Source organism: Propithecus coquereli, unplaced genomic scaffold (genome assembly GCF_000956105.1).
Source record: "Propithecus coquereli isolate 6110/MARCELLA unplaced genomic scaffold, Pcoq_1.0 Scaffold145, whole genome shotgun sequence".
Classification (NCBI taxonomy): domain Eukaryota; kingdom Metazoa; phylum Chordata; class Mammalia; order Primates; family Indriidae; genus Propithecus; species Propithecus coquereli.
This window is the reverse complement of record NW_012138858.1, coordinates 1267555-1283580: the sequence shown is the minus strand read 5'-3', so window position 1 is coordinate 1283580 and position 16026 is coordinate 1267555.

The window sequence follows — 16026 nt, the reverse complement described above, 5'->3', positions numbered from 1 at the left end:
AGGCCAGGACACTGAACTTGTGGTTCGCTTAGTGCCTCACTACTCCTCTCAAGGTTTCCCTCGAAGTTTGTTCGTTCAATTACCAGCATTCTCCTAGCATGGCTCCCTTTCCTTCTTTCAGCCTAGATGCTTCCACCCAGTAAAACAAAAGGAAGGAAGGGAGGGAGGGAGGAAGCTTATTATATTTTTAAATATATAAACATACTTCATATATATATATTTTTTTCACCTTGATGTTTCTTTAATAGATGTGGATATAAACTGAACGTTTCCCCTTTGAGAACTGAGTACGTCTTTCAGGTTTCATCCAGTCAAGAACCTCCAACTGCCCCAGACGTTTCCATCTCCCCTTTCAACCCTACTATGGAGACAACGCAGGTGGCTCTGCTGTCCTGAGAGCCCCGGGAGCCGGCTGCCACCCTTCTTGGCCCGCACTCCACTGCACCAGGGAAGCCAGGCCCGGCCTGCCTGTCCCTGCACGGTCACCGGCGTGTGCAGGCTGCGTGATGTTTACAGTTCTCCTCAGTTTGATGAGGCTTCGGACAAGGCGGACTCTCCCCAGGATAGGTGCCATCCTTCACCCTCGCTCACCTCCCGTGCGGGTGCCGGGTCCCCAGGACCTCCCACACAATGCCAGCACCCCCCCCAGCCCCTCCCCACCTGCAAGGACAGCCACGTCCAGCTCCTGGGCCCAGCCCAGCAGTCAGGCACTGCTGGTGTTTGCGCAAAGGTTCAGCACAAGAGACTCCATGGCCAAATTCAGTAATAACACCACAATTTCACCAAAAAGCATTATAGTGATTACTGAGTTATATTAGGAGCTTATTTAAGATAACATCTTATTTGCACAATGTAGTTCAAATAGATGGTTAGTGCAGTCAGCGCAGTTGTTAGACTCCTTATGCACATTAGCATAATCACTCTGGAAGTGCAGTGCCACTTTTAAACCTATGAACAGCTAAAACCGAAAGCACAAATATATGTCTTTTAAGGTGATGGCACAGTTAGAATAAGAGGGTTTAGGTTTACATGTAAACAGGAATTTAGCTGTCTCCTTAGCACAGTACAGTAAGATGTGAAAACCTCTCCAAGACAGCTCTCTCAAGGAAGCCAGATCTGCTGTCCCAAACCGCTGCATTTTATTAATAACAACAGTTTCTGTTTATCGAATATCTTCTGTGTGCCGGGCATGGTGCTGCTCCCTTCCCATCAGTATCTCCTGCGGTCTATTCCTCCCTGCGCTTCTGTGAGGTCAACATCACTAGCACCTTGGAAAGAAGACACGGTGGAGGCTCCCAGAGGCTAAATGACGTGTCTGAGGCCACAGGCCAGCAAGGGATTCAGACGTGTCCGGCCCCGACGTCTGTCCCTCTCCCTTCTCACACACCCTCCTGCACCTCCAGCACCACATGTGGAAGTTCAGCTCGTCCCCCAGGACCAGGAACCCCTGGATGACCGGGGGTCTGGAGCAGGCCTCCAGTGAGCCCTGGGTGCTGTCCACTGCCACTGCCTTCCAAGACCCACGCTGGCCACCAAACAATCTGGAAGGAAGCAGAATGCAGCGGCCTGGGCCAGGGAGCCTCCCCTCCTGGATGTGTCTCCCCATTGCTCTCTGCCCTCACGGGACTCACGTGGAAAAGTCAGGGCAGCAAGTGGGCAGGCCCCAGGTCCCCAGTGGATGCAAACCCCGTGGGCTTTGGTGCATGATGGAGCCACCACCGAAACCCCAGAGCTCTCCGGCCACCCTTGCCCACCACTACCCCTGCCCTGAGCATCCAGGTGATTCTCATGCGCACAGGGCCATCCTCACTGGCGCTGCCTTCTCTCTGCTCTAGCAGGTGGCTGGCTCTGCTGGGTTTTTCCTCCTAACAGAGAAACATGGTGGTCCTCACTTCACAGGAACACACCCAGCACAGCACACGAGCCCCCAAGCTTCCACCGGGCCTCCCAAGCCCAACACCTCAACCAGATCTCAGACTGTTGCATCTGGACCTTCCCGGTCATTCAAAAACGGTCCAAATGCTAATTTCCCCAATGTCAAGACCTGTCCCTGACTCCTCCCAGCAACACTTGCCACCTTCTCCCTCCCAGAACTCAGGAGAAATGCCAACCAGTAGCCACACTGACTAATTTGAGTTCCACCCTGACCCTCTGGCAAGAAAGCTGCAGGGCTGGAAATTAACCAAGAATCATACAACATATAATGTGGCCAAGTGTGTGTGGTATTTCACACAGAATGTGAATCCGCGTAATGCAAGAGATTGAACTACACTGCGGAGGAGCCGGAAACCTGCTCGGAGGTGAAAGTATTTTCTCTTCGGTGCACTGCACACTCCACGGTGAGGTCTACTCTAGTCACAAGAGCTGCTCCGGGGCCCTGAGAGCAGAGGCCTCATCCTCCCACTGCGGGCTGAGGGCTGGGCACCAAGGGCCCGTGGTGGGCGTGTCCTGCTGGGGACACCCAGGGGCGAGATGGGACACAGGGGCGGTGAAGACCCCAGCTTCCTCACCCTCCGGTGGAACAACTGGGGTGTGGCCCACAGTTTTCCAGAGGTCCCAGTGAGACTGGGCCACACAGCTGGGGACCACACGCCCCTTAGTGGCTTCCTTCCCTTCTGTTATGCATTGAACTGTGTCCTCCAAAGCGATAGACTGGCGTCCTGGCCCCAGGACCTCGGGAGATGACCTTACGTGCAAATAGGCCCTCACAGAGGTCGTTAGGGTGGCCCTAATCCAGCACGACTGACGTCCTTATAAAAAGGGGAAATACGGACCCAGAGACACAGACAGACAGACATGCACGGAGGGAAGACGGTGTGAAGAGACACAGGGAGAAGCCACGAGAAGAGGTTGGAGGGACCCATCTCACAGCCAAGGAAGGCGAGAGGCTGCCAGGGGCAGGAAAGGCCTGGTGCACAGCCCCCTACGCCCCCGAGGGAGCTGGCCCTGCCCACACCTGGATGCAGACCTCGGCCCCCTGGCCTGGGAGACAATGCTGTTCTGTCTGGGACGGGCTCCCAAACTCGCCTCACTGAGATCTGTGTCCCTGTCTACTTCTGAGGAAGCCCAAACCAAACCAGCCCTGAAATCGCATTATTTTAGCTTCTAAACTGATACAGTGAAAATTCACAAAGTCGCTCTTTGTAAGAGTGAAACCCCCCTTAGGACCGGGACAAGTCTGCGCGGCTGTGGCCGCAGCTCACAGGAGAGCGAGGCAGGGACGTGGTGAACCACCGTGTCCAAGGTGACAAGGGGCGGGGACACAGGAGGGCGGTCCGGAGGAGCCACAGTCCTCAAGCACAGAAAGCTGGGGACACTCATGCCTCTCCCTTCCCAGCTGTGGGAAGACAGAACCCACACGAAGGCTTCAGGGAGCAAGCGGGTGTTTCTCTGACCCCGAACTCCACGCGGAGAGCGCGCCGGCCCCGCTGCCCCGCTTAGCTCCCAAGCGAAAACCCCGGGCTACGGAGCCCGACACTTGCTGGGGTTTCTCCCTCCAGACCGCCCCAGCAGGACTTTCAGCTCCCTCCTGCCTGATCAAGGAACAAACCCCTTCAGCCTCCACCCAGCCTTAGCTGGTCTCACACCAAAGGTGAAGAAGTGACATTAAATTTGCTAGAAAAAGGAGTGTCCCACAGGCAGAGACAGGTCCTGCACCTGCCTCTGCCACCAGCCCCGACCGCAGGCCAGCCACGCCTCCCATCACAGGAACTGGGAGACACCCAGGCTCCCGCCAGCTCTTTCAGGCTACAGCCATGACCCTGCAATGTGTGTGGATAAAGAACCCCCCTAAACCTCAGTCTCCCCCTCTGTGTCACGGGCACGCATCCCTCTCGGGAATGTGTTTTGTGTGGAATCAATGAGCTAACGTCCACATAGCCCCTCGCCGGGGTGACTGCCACCTGGCAGGTGTTCTAGCCAACTGAGGGTCCCCACCTCCTTTCCCCCTTGACCGCTTTTCTACCACGGCAGCCTCGAGCACCGCACTCCCAGGCATGACGGGGAGTGCCAGAACAGCCCTCTTGCCTGGCATCTGCACCTGACCAGTCTCGGGTAGCCTCTACGGGAGTGGGGGGTTCACGCCCCTGTCTCCTAGCCTTAGCCTGCGCGGCTCTGACCACGTCGGGGACAGGAGACATCAGCGCTGAGGTCTCCACACCAGAAGCAGCAGCCGCAGCCCAGCGGGCCCTGTGGTGTCTTACCACCACTCAGGAATGTTGGAAACTGTTAGCAAAGGCAACGAGAAAGCCCTGTCCCCCTGGTGTGTCCCAAGAGCATTTCACTTATGAGAAGACTCTTGCCTGCTCACAGCCTTCACCCACAGAGCGATCATTTTTAGGGTGTCTGCCTCAGTGTAGCCAACGGGAGCAATTATCAACGACCACAGCAGAACTGCCTCGCTCCGCCTGGACAGATCAGAGTCAGGAAGACTCACAGAGGGGACCTTGGTAACTCCAAGCCACATGGCACTTGTAGAGATCTGCGCCCAAACTCTGAGCTCACAACCCCCAGGAGGAAAAAATGACAGTGACATCTGACCTGCGTGTCTGTGTGCATTCGTCTGCTGGGCTGCCACAACGAAGCACCAGAAATGTATTTTCTTAACTGTGTAACCTCAGGCAGGCATCTTGGCCCCATCTGCAAATTGCAGATTAGAACAGCACCAACCCCCAGAGCCTCATGAGGATCTCACAGGAAACACAGGCCGCACTGGGCACAATGTCTGGCACTCAGCAAACACTAAACTGCTTGTAGCTGTCATGTATGTTAGACATATAGACGTGTCTCATTCTTGGAATGAGAGAATGTTTCTGCGCTGAGCACACCCATAAAATTCCTGATCAACTGTCCCAGTCTTACTGATACTGCTGCGTCTTGGGGTATCCCCTGACTCTCCATGGTGGACAATGGGACCACGGAGAAGCCCTAGTGGCGTTGGTGCCTCATCCCCATCTCACGGTTATCGCTGCCCTCGTCCTCGTGCTGTGCCACCTCCTCCCCTGGCTGGAGGCCCTCAGGCCAGCCCGGTGTCATCTCTGTCCCTCTCTAGCTGCCCCCACGGAGCTGGCAGGGCGAGCTTGGCAGAGGTGTATTTACTGAGCAGACATTGCCAAGTTTTCTCCTGGCTGACAATTTAAGTACAAGTTTCAGTCTGATTCCTCCAATAGCCCACCAAAGGTGCATTTTAACCAATAAACACACCTGTGTTTAGCATGCAGGAGGAATCCACCCAGTGCCCTGGTGCTGGTCTTGGAACAGTCAGTCTTATCAAAAACATAACAAGAGGAACCTCCAGCACATCAAATGCCCCGAGACAGCAGGCACCGCACATGAGGGATACGTGTACATGATCTCATTTCGTCCTTTGCACTTTGAGGTAGGTGGTGTTAGCCCCATTTTACAGATGAGCAAACTGATGCTCGGCAAGTCTAATTCGCTAAAGGTCATGCAGCTGCTAAGTGTTTATCTGCGTCTGAGACTCGGAAAGCAACTGCTGTCTGTTCTAGGAACCAGGAAGCCTGATGCTGAGAACTCTTAAAAATAGCCCCGTACACTTTCCCATTCTCGAGACAGGTTTACTAATCAGGGACACGGCTGAAAAAATCCAACAAAATGACTCAGTTCCAAGCAAAATGTCATTTCTCCCCATCGCTTTGGGACAACCCCAGCAAAGCCTGCACAGCACAAAAGCAGAAAAAGAACGGGAGAGAGAGAGAGAGAGAGAGAGAGAGAGAGAGGGAGAAAGAGGAGAAAAGGAGAGGACGAGGCCGCGTTGGGCACAAAGGCCGAAACGATTTCCCCCCTCAAAGCCCTGCAGCCCCTGTCGATTCTGGGGTGCTCTCAGGCTAAAACACCAGCAGCAAAATCAAGGGCGAGCAGGAGGGCTCGTTTCCTGTCTTCTAAATATACTCTTGTTCTGATGGTATCTCATCCCCTGCGTCACGGAGAAGGGCCGCCCTTCACCTTGCAAATGTCTCAGGAACACCTCAGCCCAGAGGAAGCCAGGGTGTAGACGGCTAGACTTGCTATGTGCCTGCAGGAACCGTGCTCAGGCCCTGGGCATGGCTGCGCCTCCTGCCCCTCCTCCTCCCCTTCCCTTCGCCTGCCCCCTTCCCCCTTCTTCCTTTCCCTCCCCTCCCCCTCCTCCCATGCAGAGCACCCCCAGCTCTCCCAGTGGGCAGTGAATGTTATCAGAGGAAGCACTTGAGAACCTGAGAACCCAGAAGCAAACAAACCATTCTACACCTGCTGTCGCCCTGCTTCCTCCAACCCCAGCCTCCAGCCAGGTGTCCTCATGGGAAGAAAGGGCCCATTCAGGACTGCGTTCTCCAGCCGTCCTCCAGCCGCGCTCCTCAAATGCGGCAGAGAGGAAGGAAAGACACAATAGAGGCAGCAGAGCCTCGTGGCCAACCTCAGGGCTCAGAGAGACGCCCACCTGCTGCGCACTCTGCTGCATCCTGGCTTGGTGGCCTTGGGGCAGGCTCGATCACCTGTACGTTGGGTCACTAAGACTGTGACTACCTCCTAGGGTTTTATGAGGATGAAGTAAGATTTTGCCTTAAAGCACGTAACATAGTGTGGCACTACCATCTAGGAGCCCGTGTGGCCACCCGGAGCCTTGTCCATTCGCATCATCTCATTTAATATTATTTAACATTTACGGCTGTGCCACCTCCCTCCCCCCACGCCATTCCAGCAGGCTGCTTCACCCGCTCCCTGGAGCGCCTTCCCACCCTGCCCTGCAGAGCACCCTGGCTGCTCCCATGCCACGCTGCTCGGTCACGCTTGGTCCTCATTGACTTCATGATCTTTTCCCCAACAGATTTCAAATTCTCTCAAGCCTAGACAATGCCAAATTAGTGCTTATTCATGCTCATTAATGCCCATTGGTTCTCACACCTAAAACAGCACTTGGCACAAAGGAGGTGCTCAGTAAATGCTCACTGAGCAAACGTCAATAACGACAGCGCATCCCGCTGCTCCAGACGCGACCCCGAGGCTCAGAGAGGTGGAGTAACCTGTTCCGTGTCACAGAGCCTGCCGATGGGAATTCTGAGGCCTGATTCGTGCCTCCTCAGGGCAGCCCCCTCACCTGGCAGCCCGTGTGCGGCAATGTTAACACCACAGAAACGGGAAAAAGCTACAGATCAGGGCTTTTCATTTGGACGGGGGAGGGGGGTGTCAGCGGTTAAACAGTTACAGCAATCCAGTGCAGCCCGGCCGCCGGGCAGACAGGATCCCAGCATACACCGCCCTGCCCCGCCATCCTCCTATCCTGCCCTTTGTGCCGGGGAGCCCAGCTAGGGACTGCAGACTTCCAAGCAGACCATCCCTTTACCGCGTCACGTGGAGTGCCCACGTCGCGGACACGCGTGCTTGTATCCCAGCCTTACCACGATCATGTGGTCTCTGAGACATCATCCCAAGTCACAGCGCTGGCCGACCTTTGTCCCCCCACCTGCAAAAGGAGGCTCTCGGGGAATAGCAGATAGAGCGGGGCCTTGAAGACCAGGAAGGCCAGCGTCACACCAGACATTGCTGTCTGTGCCGCCGACCGCTTTGCTCGTGCTGCACCGAGCTTTCCACAAGTTTTTCTTCCGCCTAATTCACTTTGATCTCTGTCGACCTCTTAGAAAAGCCTCCAGTGAAGTGCTCTTGACGTCTGGCAAACTCAAGAACAAAGAGTTGCTCCTCACAGAAGTGCTCATGGGGCTTGCCCAGCTCAGGACCCCAGCATGAGCTAAAAGGTGAGAAACTGCCCCAAAGTGGAGGGCTCCTTCAAGCTTAGCACACGTCTCATTTTACAATTGGAGCGACTGAGGCTTGTTCACGGCCACAAATCGAAGTACAACAGAGCTGAGGCCTGAAGCACCACGTGTGACGTGTTAAAATTGAGAGAAACGGTTGCTTTCCACACTGTACCCACCCAAAGTGTAATATGTTTCTGAGTCAAACTTTTCTTGAAGAATTAATACTGCACAAATACCCTCTAGCCATCTGGCACCTGTTGGCGTTGCTCCTTGTCCCCAGCTCTCTGCAACGGCCCGCGTGTCCTCTCCTTTGTCAGATGGAAGAGTAGGAAGGCATCTAGGGTTCTGGATGAAAATTAGCTACAAATAGATGCCTTTAAAAGGCAGAAGTGAGTTGGATGCCCTCTTCCTGCAGTGCTTGACTGTGGCCGCTGCAGGTCAGGTGGTAGAGAAGTAGGACTTCCCACAGCTACACCCAGTGTCTAGCCTCCAGCTCCTGGGCGTCTTGGTCTGGCTCCTAATCCCTGGAGGGCACCTTTGGGTGTCCAACCTCCATCAGAAGCAGACCTAGCAGCAGTTTCTTGCTGCCAGCCTAGCCCAGGGATAGCCTCAGAGGTAGCCACTCTTCCACTGGCCAGTTATATATCCCTCTAGGAGTGATTCCAGAGACCCACCTTAGAGCCTGAACCTTCCACTGATTTTGTAAAGAAAAAACTCCCTTTATTAAAGCCCTTTCCATTTAGCATACCTAGAGTGGTTTCTGTTCCCTGCAATGAGCTCTGACTGATAAGTCCACTCTTAGATTCTCCTCATACTTTGTGAATTTAAGGAGTGATTACCCGAATAACCTATGAGTGTCCATAACGTCTTCCTGGACTCTACAATCGGCTCCAATCCGTGGTCAGGAAAACACTGAAGCTCCATCCTGCATTGGCTCTTCTATTAATGAGCATCAGAATTTACAGCATGTTGGGCTTTCTCTTGCACACACAAGACAAACAAAATACACACTGGTAAGTTTAATCCTCCATTAAGGAAAATTTCAGAGGCTCAAACTAAAGTACATGCCACCTAAGACTTCAAGAGGACAGAGCCTCCCGTAGACTGGTGAAAAGCTGGGGTACCATTCTCCCTCTGTAAAACCCTGCAGCTCAATGTTAAAACCAGGGCAAGGCCAGGGTCTTCCATTCCTGGTGGACAGAACAAGTCCTTGAGTCTAGCCATGACATGGCCCCTCCTGCAGTGTCATTACAGGTCACCCACTGACGAGGAAAGAATCAGGGTGGTAGTGGCCAGGACGATTGCCCCGTGTTCCTCTTTGGACTCACCCACATGAGCCGGGGTACGAATCACTGCCCCGAAAGCCCACTGTCAGTGAGATCACCCTTAGGAACAGCAAAATCACACGTTCCTCAGCGCTCTTCCGAGTTCATCCCAGTCATCTGATTCGAGAACTAATTTCAGATCATCTTCCCATTTCTGTTTCATGTTGTGTCGTCAAAGGCACATGTCCAGTTGGTTAGCGGAATTAGAAACATACGTCAGTCTCAAGAGCAGAGCAAGGAGGGATTTTCCTGAGGCGTTAGTTTCCACACTGCCCTGTGGAAGATGAGGCAGCAAGAAAATAACGCACACTCACCAAGTAAGTGTTGGGAAGGTGAGGGAACCAGGCTCTTCCGCTCCCTTCTCCCCACGCGCTGGCCTTGAACCTCTGCAAGCCCCACCCATTTCCTCAGCCCCACCCAGGCTCCAGGACAAAGCCAGAGGCAAACTACCTCACCCCCCACCGTCAGCCCAGAGGGCCCATGGTTGCTGCCCACGGACTTGGCCACAGGAGCCCACGGACTTGGCCACAGGAGCCCACGGATGGCCTTGCGCGGGGCTGCCCCCAGACACTGTCTCCTCAATCAAATCCCTCAGTCTGGCATTTTGCACACCCTTCATTTCGTTATGATTTAGATTTTTTTAATTAAGTTTTTTTCCACTGAAAGTCACATAGACACATGGTAACAAAAAAGAGCACAAAAGGACATATAATTACAAAACAAGCCACTCTCTCTTTCCAGATCCCATACCCTACACCCCAGAGGCCATTACTAACAAAAGCCCCCAGGGACCCTTCCCAGCAAGCCCTGTACGTGCACAGGGCAGACGCTGGCTAACAGCAGCTTTTCCACACCCTCCTTCCTCGCTGCAGGGGTCCGAGACCCAGGTCCCTGCTTTCCCAGCCTCCCTCGCAGCTGGAGGTGGGCATGTGACCCTGTCCTGGCAAGGAGAGGTGGGGCCTGGTGGCATCTGGAAAGCTTTGGCTGGTCCCCTTGCTCGTTCCCTGTGCTTGAATGTGACGTTGGGAACATGAGGCAGAGCGTAAGGATAAAAAGACAAATGTTTCGTGAAGGGGCAACAGAAGAGAAAGAACCCAGGTCCCTGAGGGACACCGTTAAATCAGCTGGACCAACACCTCCTGCTGCCGACCTCCGGATATGGTGTGGATGAGAAAAGCGAGCCCCTGCGTTTTAACCAGTGCTGGTCAGGTGTTCTGTTACTCGCGGGAGAACCAGTCCTAACGGATACGATTACAAGCATCGCCGCGGACTCGCCTTCTTGCGAACGCATGCTCTGCACTGGCTTCCTCAGCAGCGTCTTTGAACGTCCTGTGCGCCACTGCGTAGGGTTCTGCCTCATTCTCCTCAACCTCTCAGTCGTCCACGTAGAGATGCGTGTTACATGTGTTAGAAATAACCCTGTCATTCTGCTGGGGAGCATTTTCATTGGTTGCTTTCAATCGTATGCTACTATAAACAGTGCTGCAACAAGCATCTCTGTCTGCATCTTTATGCACATATGGGAGTCTGTACCTTAAGTCTGCAGAAGAGGCCGGCCAGAGACCTTGGCCTTGGGCCCGGACCTCGCTCCCCCCTCCTCCATGGGCTGCGTGAGCTGGACCCTCCTTGGCTCTCCCGAACCCACCGTCACCATTGAGGGCTGATGTTTTGATTCTCCTTTTCTTCCACTCACTCTGGTGCCCGGCCTGGACCCTGAGACACCCACCACCTTGGCCACAGCCCTGGGATCCCCTGACGTGTGTCCCAGTGTGGGTGAGTGGCATGCAGCCCAGGGATGCTCCCGGCTGGCGCTCCCTCCAGCCACTACTGCCACCCAACCTTCCCCCAGCACCTGGGTCTGTATCCCAGTGCTGTCCCGTGATCCCCTTTCCAGAACCTGCCCCTTCCTTCTTGGGCAAACGAGCCCCCACCTGGCTGATGGAGGCCAGGCGAGGCTCCCACAGGAAACAGAATGAGCGGCCACACCCCACCTACAGACAGGCTCCGGCCCGGTTTCAGCACCTGTAACCAACCTCAGAAACTCCCACCGAAACCCAACCTCACGCCCCAGCCAAAAGCCCACTTGTCGACGGAAGCTGACACATACCATTGCCTGGCAGGTGGGAACACACAGGGGTGGGAGAGCACACCGAACGGGCACGCGGCTTTGTGTACAGCGAGAGGAAACGTGTCTAACGTGCCGTCAGATCGGACTGGCATGTGATCGCCAGGTGGCCCCGCCAGCCAGGGCACGCTAAGACCTGAAACACACGGTGGAGGTGGTCTCAGCACATGGGCCAGTCACATGTTCTGTGTAAAATCCTGTCTTCGAGGGCAAAAAGCCATCTCATCCGATTGGCAGATTTGTAAAGCTGCTTCCAGCCTGAGCCAGCGATCCCCGTGCCGCGGCCTGGGGGGCCCTGTCGAGCTCTCCTTCCCGATCACCGCGCCCTGCCAGCCGTCCGCCTGGGCCTTTGGGGAACAGCCGGAAGTGGGGTGTCTTCTGGCCCACCTGGTCCAGTCCTCTGATTTTACAGATCAGGAAACCGAGGTTCAAAGAGGTCAAAAAGGTCACTCAGTCACTTAATGACATGGCCAGGGACAGAAACGCTAAAGCTAACTCGTCTCCCACGTGCCAGGCACTGTCTATACCTGCCTCAAATGCTCACGACTCTTCTGGGGGACATGAAGTGTCGCTTCCATCTCACCGATCAGAAACTGGGGCTGCTGGAGGGCGAGGAGTTCGTTCCAGACCACGCAGCTGGTGAGGAACAACGGGTGGGTGCACTCAGCCCCCTCCACCAGGGCCCTTCCGCTGCCCCACGCTGCCCTCCTAGGAAAAGAGTGAAATCCACGGGCCGGAGAGGGAGAGAGACAGAACATGTTCATGAAAGGGAGGTTATTATTAAGCAACGAAAATGCAAAAAAAAAAAAGTGCCTAAGACAAAATCCAACAGGTGTTCAGAAAAAATACCTTTCTCCTTAAGTAAGTGCTAAAAAACAAAAGGATGGGAGCATATCAAAGGGACACAGAGATCCTGGAAGAGCCCCCAATGGCCAAAGCTGGAACAGTTTGAACAACAAAGTATTGGATTATAACCCGGAGAATAAAATAAATATGAATTCCCACTGATATAAATAAATGATTGAATAAATGACGGGAGAGGAGACAGTTCACCCCTACAGAAGAATTCCAATCATTTATGTACACAGCCCCCGCCGAGGGGTGGAGCGTGGCCACCCCTGCCCCTCTGGTGTGGGCCGTGCACTGTGACCGGCTCCCCAAGGGCACACATGGAAAGGCCTGGGTGGGGGGACTTTGCAGTGGAGAAACCTGACAAACACAGCCTCAGCCAGGTGGCCAAGGTCAACAGCAACAGCGATCAGTCATGTTGACAGGTATGTACCCTTGATGCGACTCGATAAAAATGGCACTTCACCTCTGTGGTCTTCCTCCCAAAGCCCATAACCCCTATCTAACTGTAAGAAAAGATAAGATAAGCCCCAGTTAAGGGGCATTCTACAAATTACTTGACCAGTACTCCGGAAAACTGCCAAGGTCACTCAAAACAAGAGAAGTCTGAGAAACTGTCACAGACCAGAGGAGGCTATGGAGATGTGACAACCAGATCCCTAGAGGGGATCCTGGGACAGAAAAACAGGTGAAGGCCAAGTAAACCTGGAGATTCTGTTGGTGGTCCCGCGCCAACACTGGTTCCTTAGCGGTGACAATCGCACTGTAGCAATGCAAGCTGTTGACAGTGAGGGAAGCCGGGGAGGGTATCCAAACCCTCTGTACTGGCTTTGCAGTTCTGCTAAATGCACGGCTATTCTAAATAAAAGGTTTATCGGATGCAAACACACAGAGATGTCTCACGATCTTGCCAGGACCGTCCTTCGCAGCTGCCCTCCCCATTAGACAGGGCCGGGAGATTTCCAAAGCTTTCCCGAGGCCCTGCCTGGGATCAAATGAATGGGAACCCCAGACTGGGACCTGAGTGTCAGGTGTAAGGTCCCCAGATGATTCCACTGTGCAGTTTGGGCTGAGAGCAGTAGCCAGGGTAGGACAGGAGTCAAATCCACAGGGCGGCCGTGGAGTCAGGTAGGGTTCTCAACAAGTACCGGAGTCCCGGGAGGCTGGGAGAGAGCTGTGCGAACAGGCCGCCTCTCCTCCCGACGCGCCTCTGCGGGGCCCGCTGGATCTTGGTTCTCTCCCACTCCCCTGTCCTGGGTCAGCTGCTGGTGGAATCAGGTGGTTGAGGGGTTCGAATTCCCTCTGGGTGCGAAAATGCAAAGTGACCTCAGCCAGGCAGGAAAAGAGCAGGTGTCCTCTTTCATCCAGCTGGGGTCACTGTCCCCTAAGGGGCCCCAAGCCAGCCCTTCCTGTCACACGGAGGTCTCAGCCTTCACGCTCATCCTCAGGACTTGGCTGAACTCCAGGCGGTCAACCCGGCGGCACTAACGCGGCAGCCCAGCCGCAGAGACCCGGCCTGCCAGCCCCGCGTTGCCGGGCAGAGGAGGGAGGCGCTCCAGACGGGCAGGTTGGCCCCCGGCCAGCAGGTCCCCAGATGCCACGCAACACACACCTGAGCAGGGTAAGAGAATAGGTGTGTGTAAACAGTATTTGAAAAAGAAAATAGCTGTACAAATACAGCGCTTGTTAACACAGGTGTTTACAGGTGGAATTAATTTTCCAGGGCTGCTATCTCTCAAGCTTCTTTGTGCGCCTCAGCTCACACCTGCAGGGACTTTCCTGCAAAGCAAAGGCACAAAGGGGAAGTGGATAGTGCGTATCGATTTTACCACGCAGGAGGTCAGCGGCCAGCGTCAGGCCCAGCTAGTTTTCATAGTTTCCCTGGCTGGACTCACTTCCATTTTCTCAACCTGCTCTAACAGGAATCGGCCTGCTCTCCGCTTCCTGCTTGGCTTAGGCGGCTGCCTGTGACCACCCCAGGGCAGTCCCAGCAGGAGGCCCATCTCCTGGGGCCAGAGGGTGCTTGCTGGCCGGCTCTGGCCATGATTGTCTGATCCTAGTCCCCTCACCCTGATGGGAGGCTCAGTATGTGTATTTTATAGACAAGAAAACCGAAGACACTTGTCTGAAGTCACAGAGCTAATGAGGACGCCGTGCCCACGTCAAACCCGGGCAGAATCCAAAGCTGTGCTGGAAAGGGCTCCAGATGTGTCCCTATGGTGACACCCCAGGAGTAGCAGTGCTCTCCGCGGAATGCCCGGAGGCATACACATATTCAACTTAAAATAGTGGAGTTTATTATTTCGCACTGCTTTGTAGAAGAAGGTAGCACCGTCAGGGGGTGACCAGCACCAAAGTATTAAAAATCGTGGCAGAAAAACTTAATGCCACCAAACTGCACACCTAGAAATGGTTAAGATGGTAAACTTTATGTTATGTGTATTTTGCCTCAATTTAAATTCTTTTTCATTAAAAAAATTCATGGAAGAGAAACTTAAAACTGAGAACATTCTATTCTATATGGAGACCTAGCACAAAGTAGGTTACTTTCGTCATCAGTTAGCCTGTTTTTGGTTAATGCACCAGTTTTTGCATCCTGAGAGGGGACCATGTCCTCTGGAAAGACTTTCTCTAGCTCAGGCGGTGAATTCATGCAGAGGTGAGGCAGTACTTCCGAGCATTGGGGGGAAGCCCTAAAAGGCGAAATGCCCCAGATGCAGATCTTCAGAGGTGGAAGTTCTCTGTTTGGAGTCTGAAAGGCAGGGGCAGGAGTCGGGAGAAGGGGAGGGGGAGCTGGAGAAGGGGCCCCCAAGGGCTTCAGGAGACCCCAGTGGCGCCCTCTGAAGGACCACCAGGAACTCCAGGAGCACAAGCGCGGAGGCTGAGTGGGCTTCCTCCTGTGCCATCATCAGCCCAGGAAAGCCACAGGGGGCGGGGGTGAAGGGGCGTCCACAGGTGGGTCTGCACCTGAAGGCTGTCCCGGCTCCTAGTGTGGGTTTTCCATCCTCTGGGTCACTTTCTCCCAGGAAAAGGAGGCTCCCCGTGGGCAAAGGGGAGAGCCTGGCCCCCTCCAGTCCCACCTAGCTCCTCCCTGAGGCCACCGCCAGCTCTGCACTCAGGTGCCAGGGTGTGCTGGCTGCAGGCCCGAGTCCCCGCTGGGGGCCAGTGACTAGAGGAGGGCCCGGGGAGAGAGACCTGGATGAGAATGAGAGCTTAAAACTTCACCGCCGAGAAGCTGGAAGGTTTTGCATTTGAACTACAACAAGTCTCTAAAAGATAGAGATTGGTGTCTAATTAGATGTTATTTTATGGCATTCTGATTAAGATGACCTCATATTATAATTACAATCCGCTACATTACTTGGAAGTAATTAGAATGACGGGCTGTCCTCCCTGCCTGCCAGTCTGGGAGCGCCAGGCTTCCCACTGACGCAGTCCACCTCCGGCGCCTTCGAACCGAGGTGGCCCTTTGAAGCGACAACACGGACCAGAAACGAGATGGGCACGAGCAGACCTGCCCGGCAGGAGTCTCCGCCAAGGGACAGGTGTCTAGGGAGCGCCAACGCGCCAAGGATGGGGGTCATGCCGAGAAATGGCTCTTTCATTAAAGTGCATTATTCCTCTTGCTCCCTCTCACTCAGGGATGTGCAAAATGTCCCCCGCCCCTGACACACCCGGGGCAAATACGCACAAGCACACACCCCCGCCAGGGGCAGTTCTGCCATACAGCCTCGTGTCCGGTTTTTACCCTTCACCTGCGCATATGCTGGGCCGTACCTTCGGGCCCATCTTCTCTCCCCAGCGTCAGCATGTTGCCTGGTACGTCCTGGGTCCTCTGTAGAAGTTTATTCACCTGCCTCCACCTGGAACACGCAGGCACATCCTCAGGCGAGTCGTGTATGAATTCTCTCCAGCGTGGGCTCCATGGGTGTTTCTGCCTGAGCACCGGGATGGACAAACTTCTGCTCTTCCCTCC